Below are 8,377 nucleotides of genomic sequence, written 5' to 3' on the forward strand. Positions count from 1 at the left end.
ATTAGAATAAAGTCTTACATATAATAAATCTATACATTACTTGTGGAATGGGGAAGGTTAAACTCTTAAAAGTAAAACATTGCTATTATTAGAGTAGAATACGAACAGCTATGGGAAAGAAAACACCAAGGGTTTGTGAGGAGCTGTAAGACAGAGAAGTGAGAGAATATAGCTTTAGCCAAATAGATGTTTAAGAAATTAATGTCTGTAGATGTATCAGTGCTTTGCTACTTAGAAAATGCAATATTTGGCATACAGTGGTTTGGAGACTGTTTGATGGATGCCTAAAAGTATGTGGCATTTGTGTTTTTATATTAAATGTATAAATTGCAGTCACCTATGCATTCAGAACACATATATTTAATTAAAAAAACCCAAGTATAGTCTTTTGAGAATCTGAGAATAACGCATAAATGCCAAACCCAAATAATCTTCATCCCCTTTAGTCCTACAGGAAAAATGCCTGGACCAATAAAGAGGCCCTCCTCTACATCTTCAGGAATGTTTTAAAAAGTCACATGCCTGATAGAAGTGGAGTAGATGGCAAATTTTGTAGTCACTATCATGTACATGTTTTTTCATGTAGACCTGTGGGTTTACTAGAAATAAAAGTCTATAGAAAATTTCTGGTTTAGTCAGTATGAGAAATGGTTTGCCATTTTGTCCATACTGTCTCCTAGTCACATGGTTCAGGTGCTCAGAAATGGAATAGCAAACAGCATAATCTATACTAATGAGAGGAATTTTGCTAGAAGGCTACCTGAACACATTTATTTAGGGAAGATTATTTTTGTAATATTTTGGCTGGGTTTTTTTAGAGATTTAAAAAGCAAAGGTCTGATAACATCTGAAGGACGAATATTTTCAGATTTCAAAAGCAAGTCAAAGATGGTAAAACTTTGCTACTGTTTCCAATTTAAGTATAGCACAAGAATTATGTTGTTCCAAGAAATAATGCAAATATAACTCCCAGAGCAAGTGACCTAATGAAAATCTGGAAACTAAATCAGACTGGGCACTCAGGCCTACTCAGTTTGACATAATTCTCTTTGTGTTGTAAGATGATGAGAATATAACTAAGTATCAGTAATATCGTTGGAGGTGGCCGTACTCTGAAACCTTTTCTGTTTGGACTTTGTGAAAAAGCCTTTACCGGCTACTTCATATCTCCACTCTCCTGCCTGTCCTGATAGCTATTCACTAGCTACATGAATAGGGAAGGGATTGAAAGGGATATTGTAGCCCTACAAAGCAAACTTTGACCTCAGTTTCAGTTATTCTGTTGTTGTACGTTTCTGTTAAATGGTTGGAAGAGATACAACATTGATTTTAGAAATTATCATTACTTCGCTTTGGAATTAATGTTTTATTTGAATGAACAGAAATGGATCACATCCTCTTATAAGCTGTCGTTTGGACTGTTTTGTTTTCACATTTGAAAGATTGTATTAATAACTGCATTTTCATATTTTCTTCAAATAAAAGCTTAAATAACAAGAAAAATTATGTGGTTTCCATGTAAGTGTCATTACAGGACACCACAAACAATGACTTTTGATATACGGCAGGTGCAGCACAATTCATTTTACATGAAAATGCAGGGTGGGTTGAATTAAATCATTCACTGATTTCAGTAGGGAAACTTGAACTTTTATTTTGCCCTACAAGCTTTTTAGCCTTGCTGCTCTGAGTAACCACAGTGAAATCAAGCCATTCTTAATAGACACATGTACTGCCAAGTGGCTTTGTTGTACTCGTCCTGAATCAGTTACCAACCTGGTTTCACCAGGCTCATCAAGCTACTCAATTCACTTTTTCTTTTTCTTTCTTTCTTTTCTTTTTTTTTTTTTAATTTCATATGTATAATTTTCAACTCAAAACAAACAAAACAAAACCTGCAATTTTTCTTGATGAATGCTCTGCACTTCTGAGAATCTGGCTGTGCATGTCTGACATAATGAGGACCTTCATTTTTGCTTTCCTGGCCTTTAAATTCTACATTATCCTTTAAAAAAACCTAGAAAATGATTACAAATGATGGTGGCTCCTTGGTGTTATTCCAAGGACATTTACTGAAAGCAGGGAGAGTTTTAAGGAAAACTAGAACTGAATAAACTAGGGAATTTAAGAATATGAAAATCAACCACACCCCCACCCCCCCAAAAAAAAAGCATATGATTATCCATATGAAATCAAACAAAAGATTATATTCTTCCCTCCACTCCCAGTATTTTAGAATGGTAGAATAACAAGAGAAGTGTCCTGCCACTTGTGGTGGCAGCTGCATTGCTTGGAACCTGAGAAACATCAGGATAAAGGCTCTGGCTGGCAACTTCCATCTTCTTTAATTCTTCCTCCTCATTTCTGCTTGGCAGATGACAGAAAGAAGAAAAATGCTTTCTAATAATTCTTACTTGGGCTTTGTATGATAGTGAAATAAACAGCTTTGTAAGAGTCAAAAAATGATTAAACAAGATCATCAATTCTGAAGACGGAGGATTTAGGGAGTCATAATCACCAGGGCCAGTGTTTCTGACGATGTATTTCGAAGGCAAAAAAAGCAAGGCAGCTTAAGTTTTAATGAATCTTAGGTTGAGAAAAGGACACAGCATGTGGGAGGACCCGCAGAGATTCGGAAAGATATAGCATATCTTTGTCTTGAAATATGTTTTAAAATCCTTCATGAGGCTGTTGTGCTGCCAGTAAAAATCTGAAGATTTGAGAATGTATGACTACTCTGCCAACTATATAGGACTGAATTATTCTATAGACGCTAAATATAGAGGACTGAATTATTCTATAAATGCAAAGAAATAAGTGTTTGTTTTTCAATATTCGTGCCTTTTTTAATCTGTTCTTTTTAACTTTGTCCAGTTATTTCTTTGCTTTAATTTCTTCACAGTTTATGCTGTATGTTTTTTTAATTGGCCTGTTCTCACCTTCTGTTTGTTCTTCTAGTCTCAAATTATCCTTCTACTCTATATTTTGTCCTCATTTTTCCCATTTTGTTTCTCACTCATTTCTCTGTTGTCCACATTCCCATCTGTTTTCTACTGTGTGATCAAAGAACAGTTTTGTGTTCTGTTCCTCTAAATGACAAATGGAACTATAGTTTTGAAATTAATGTGTCAGATCTCCAAATATGAGCAAAATTCAAAACTTACCCTGCATAAGCTAAAAATCATGATGAGAGGAAGATTTGTTATACAAATGAGTTTTAAAAATGACAGAAAAATTCATGTTCACACAGACTGCACTACAATGGTATACCTACAGGGCCAGATCTCTAGTTCTGCCTTTTTTCACCATGAATAACCATGAGGGACTGGAGAAATCCTATTGAATATATGCTACATATATATAGAATATGTAGACTATGGGTTAATATCTGTTTATATACTATTTCTTCCCATTCATTCTGAGGAATGCCAATGCTAAGGGAGGACAAACAGTCTGCAGAATAGCTCCAGGTGTAATCAATGGGATACTCTGAATATGGGGTTAACATGAATGAGATTCAGCAGATGCTTGCTGAGAGTCCAGCTCATCTGAGGGATGACATTATTGGAATATGATTATTAAAAAAGATGACATGTATGTAAAAGGAACTTAGCCAGCTGAGAATTCATTGTGATCATAACAAACAGAAGATATCATCTTTTAAAATGTTGTGAAATCAAGAAAGGGAATGTGTAAGATACTGCACTTTGGTAGAAGTTTTTCACCACACAAATGTAAGATTGGGGTAAGTAAAACCCTGCAGAATGGGATCTAGTCATTTTCGTTGTTGACGTGAAGATGAAACTACTAGTGAGAAAAACCTGTATCATACCAGGAGGTAGAATTAGTATTACAGCCAACAAGATACATGAGATAGTAGTTCCACTTAATATTTACTTGGTCTTGGCTTTACCAGTTGGTGAAGATCTATCCAGTCTGGTGCCTTGCACTTCCAGAAAGATGTGGGCCACTTGGAGAGAAGAGGGAGGGACAAAAAAGAAATTTTAAGTTGGGCTAGAACACATGCAAGTACTGGAAGTGGATGGCTGAGGGAAAACAGCCATTCTCAACTACAAAAAGTGCAACAGCATAGGGAGAGAAACAGCATTTTTTTTTCTGCCATTGTAGAAATATATAATAAATTTCAGTGAGAGTATCCAGGTTAAAATCAAAACTTGTTTAATGTTAAGAGTGGTGAAAAGCTGCATTAATTTTCTACAGGAGAATTTAATTGAAGGTTTTTAAGAAAAAACACTCTTTGCCAGAAATTATGCATGTGTTGTTAACCACCCCTTGGGAAAGAAATTGGATTATAGACTCCTCAAAGACATTTTCAACTCTATTCTTCTGTGACTTTTTGGAATTACAAAACTGCCGCGATTGAGAGACGGGACGCAGCTTGATGCAAGCAAGATGTCGTTTTATTACAGTTATCCATATACATTTATACTTGTCTCTACCTAGCGTGTCTCATACTGATTGGTCTATCTTTTACAGAAGGCACACACTGATTGGCTAACTAACATAAGACAAACTATTAATCAAGCATTTATCTCCCCCCAGCAACATCTTTTCTTACACAAAGAGTTAGCTCCTATCCATCAAGGTTGGCTACTCCCTTCTGTCTCGACCTTTCCAACCCGTGATTGATAAATAAACACTGGGCCATTCTTTCTCAGCCAAGCTTTTATCCTTATCTTATTCCTCCCATGGTTTACGACCGACAAGTTCCAACATGTCTCCTTCTATCAGCTGAACAGCACTGGGAGTCCTGCTGAGAGTAGGCAAATCCTGTCCCACATCTCACCCTTCCTGTTGCACAAAAAGAATTTTTTTCATGGAACGTTCTATCAATCTCTGTAGACACTGCAACAGACAGGGTAAAAGGATTAACAGGAGAACAAAGACAGCCAAGGCGTAAACAATTGTCTTTACCAAACTCCTTAACCATCCTGATAGCCCCCATCCTCCAAGGAGTTTATCTAACCAATCCCAACTATCGTCTTGTCGGAGTTTAAAGACTCCTTTTTTAAGCTGTTGAATACTGGCATGGATTGATTCTGAGTGATCGGAGAGATTCATACAACACATGCCTTCAAAATCTTCACAGCCATGGCCTTGCGCTAAAAGCAAAAAGTCTATAGCATCTCTATTCTGCAATGTAGCATGGCAAACACTATCTACATCTAATAAAAGACCAGATAATGCATTGCTAGTAGCATTAGTTTGTTTAGCAAGCCAGCAGCCGAGTTTATCTAGAGTCGCTAATGCTCTCCCAGCGGCAAGCCCAGGTATCAGAAGAGAGGTAACAAAGCGTTGACTAAAAGACCAAAACTCCGCGCTATCATCGCAATCAGGGATATATGCATGAATGCCACGCTTCGCTCTATGAGAAAGACAGTGTTGTAAAATCATAGATGTATTAGGAGTCAGGACAGAAAGGCATTCGAGGCTACACGGACCTCCTTCGACCTTTTATACACTAAATGAGACCAGTCTACACAACTATGTAAATAACGGCTATTTCCTAACAATTCGTGCCCTGTGACAACTAAGACTTTTGCTACATCAATTTTCTTTTCTAAAGTCACAAGTTTTACATAAAATACAAACGATTTCTGCAGTTGATATTTCTTTACACTGATTCATATAGTCCTTCCTTGCTTGCGGTGTTCAATTCATGTTGTCCTGGCTCTTCTCAGGAGGTTCACCGATTTGTTGCTCGGAAGGGTGGTCCGGAGGATGATCGGAGTCCTCACCAGATGGTTGTGGTAGGGGTTCACGGAAAGGGCATACGTTTTTCGCCGGAATCCACCTGGGGCCTCTTTCTGTGGAGACACAAGCATAACCTCTGCCCCATGTGATGAGGGGGTACGGTCCCAGAACCTTACCTGTTTCTGGGTCTCGAACCAGCACTGGGGCTTTAACTCTTGCCTCAAGTGAGGCATTCATGTTAAAATGTCGAACTATCGGAGGATTGTTATCTAACAGAGAACAATTTAAAAAGTTAAAAACATACAAAGCTTTCTGTAGACGTTCCTCAGGGGTGGCAGTCCCTACTCCTCCTTTTTGTTGTTGCAGTAAACGCTTCAAAGACTGGTGGGAGCGTTCAATCAGAGATTGACCCATAGGGGAGTGAGGGATGCCAGTGGTGTGAGTCACACCCCAGGAATCAAAAAAGGCTTTTGTTACAGTTGAGGTATATGCAGGGCCATTGTCTGTTTTTATTTGAGAGGATATACCCAGAGTGGCAAAGGCACGCATCAAATGTTTGCGGACGTCTCGTGCCTTCTCCCCTGTGTGGCAAGAAGCAAACAAAGCACCTGAAAAGGTGTCAATAGAGGAATGGACATATTTCAATTTACCAAACTCCGGACAATGTGTAACATCCGTTTGCCATAGTTGTAGGCTCTGTAATCCTCTGGGATTAACCCCTCCTGCTATTGATGGAAAAGAATGCCTTTGGCAGTCAGGACATACGGCAATAATATTAGATGCCTGCTGGGAGGTAAGGCCGAACTGTCTCTTGAGGCCTCCCGCATTTTGGTGGAAAAAGGAATGGCTGAGTCTAGCTTGAGCCACACGATCTGGCAGCACCTGTACCGGTAATGTTAACAAATCAGCTCGGCGATTGCCTTCTGCAATAAAGCCGGGTAAAGAGGTGTGTGACCTGACATGCATAACAAAATAGGGGTAAGGGCGAGAGTCTAGGAGAAAAATAAGTTCTTGTAATAGAACAAATAAGTCAGAGTGTAAAATGTTACGCAGTATAGAAGCCTCAGCTCGCTCCACTATTCCTGCAACATAAGCTGAATCGGTAATAATATTAATTGGTGTTGACCATTTTTGAAAAACTCGAACTACCGCGGCTAACTCTACTATTTGAGGGGAACCAGGAACTGTCTTTATGTCTGAATTCCAACGCTCACATTGGTTGTCCCACCATAGTATGACTGATTTGTGTGATTTTCCAGATCCATCTGTAAATACAGTAAGGGCTTTTAAAGGTTGGTCACTCCGTTTTGGTTTAGATATTAAACAGAAATTAGCATTGAGCAGTTTATGTGAAGGCGGATGAGAAGTAAGCTGGCCCATATATCCTGCTAATGCTAACATAAAGGCATCTGATTGTTGATAAAGCCATTGTAGATACATAGTCGTCACAGGTAAACAAATGTAAGCAAAGTCAGTTCCTGATAGCATCAGCAATCGCTGTCTGGCCTTAATTATCAAGTGAGCAAACATTTCATATTGTGTTAAAATGGTTTTTGTAGACTGATTAAATAGAAAAATCCACTCAATAATTAACAATGGATCTGATTTTTGTAGATCCCATTGAAATATCAATGCATAGGGTTGTCGAGCCGGGTTTAAAACAATTAAATGAAAGGCGAGGTCAAGATCACAGCGGTGTGCTTGCCTGAGAGTAATAGCTGTAGCAACTTTCTGTAATGAGGTAACAGCCTCAGGGTTAAGATGGCGTTGAGAACGTAAATCTGTGTCTCCTTTTAGCAACTCAAATAAGGGGCTCAAATCCGCATTAGAAATCCCCAGTAGAGGTCGCACCCAATTAATTGTTCCCAACAATTTTTGTGCATCATGCAAGTTTTTAACCTCAGGCCGTATCTGTAAAGGTTGAGGGACTATAGTTTGGGCTCTTATGCGCCAGCCCAAATAGTTCCATGGGGGAGTTTTTTGAATTTTCTCTGGTGCTATACAGAGGCCTGCCGAGTTAACGGCAGCCGTGACAAGGGCTACAGCTTTCTCCATGACTTCGTGGTGTTGTGCGGCCACTAGGATATCATCCATATAGTGGTACAATAAGACATTAGACATTGTAGTTCGGACAGGACTAAGCACCTTGGCTACATACCATTGGCATATCGTTGGACTATTTTTCATTCCTTGTGGCAACACAACCCATTGATATCTCTGCAATGGAGCTTGCATATTAACGCTGGGGACTGAAAAAGCGAATTTAGGAGCATCGTCTGGATGCAAGGGAATATTAAAAAAGCAATCTTTGAGGTCAATAACAGTCAAATGCCAATCTCGGGGAATCATCGTAGGAGACGGGAGTCCAGGTTGTAAGGCCCCCATCGTTTCCATAACATCATTGATTTTTCTGAGGTCATGGAGCAAGCGCCACTTGCCAGTTTGTTTTCTGATAACAAAGACAGGAGAATTCCAGGGGCTAGTAGAAGGTACAATATGTCCCTTTTCAAGTTGCTCCGATACTAGCTCCTGAAGGGCGCGAAGCTTTTCTAAAGGTAGGGGCCATTGATCTACCCAGATGGGAACATCAGTTTTCCAGGTTAATTTTAGGGTGTCGCGCGTTTCAATGGCCCCGCCTAAAAATGGGTACGGATGGTCATTC

This window comes from Strigops habroptila, chromosome Z (genome assembly GCF_004027225.2).
Source record: "Strigops habroptila isolate Jane chromosome Z, bStrHab1.2.pri, whole genome shotgun sequence".
In the NCBI taxonomy this organism is placed as follows: Eukaryota; Metazoa; Chordata; class Aves; order Psittaciformes; family Psittacidae; genus Strigops; species Strigops habroptila.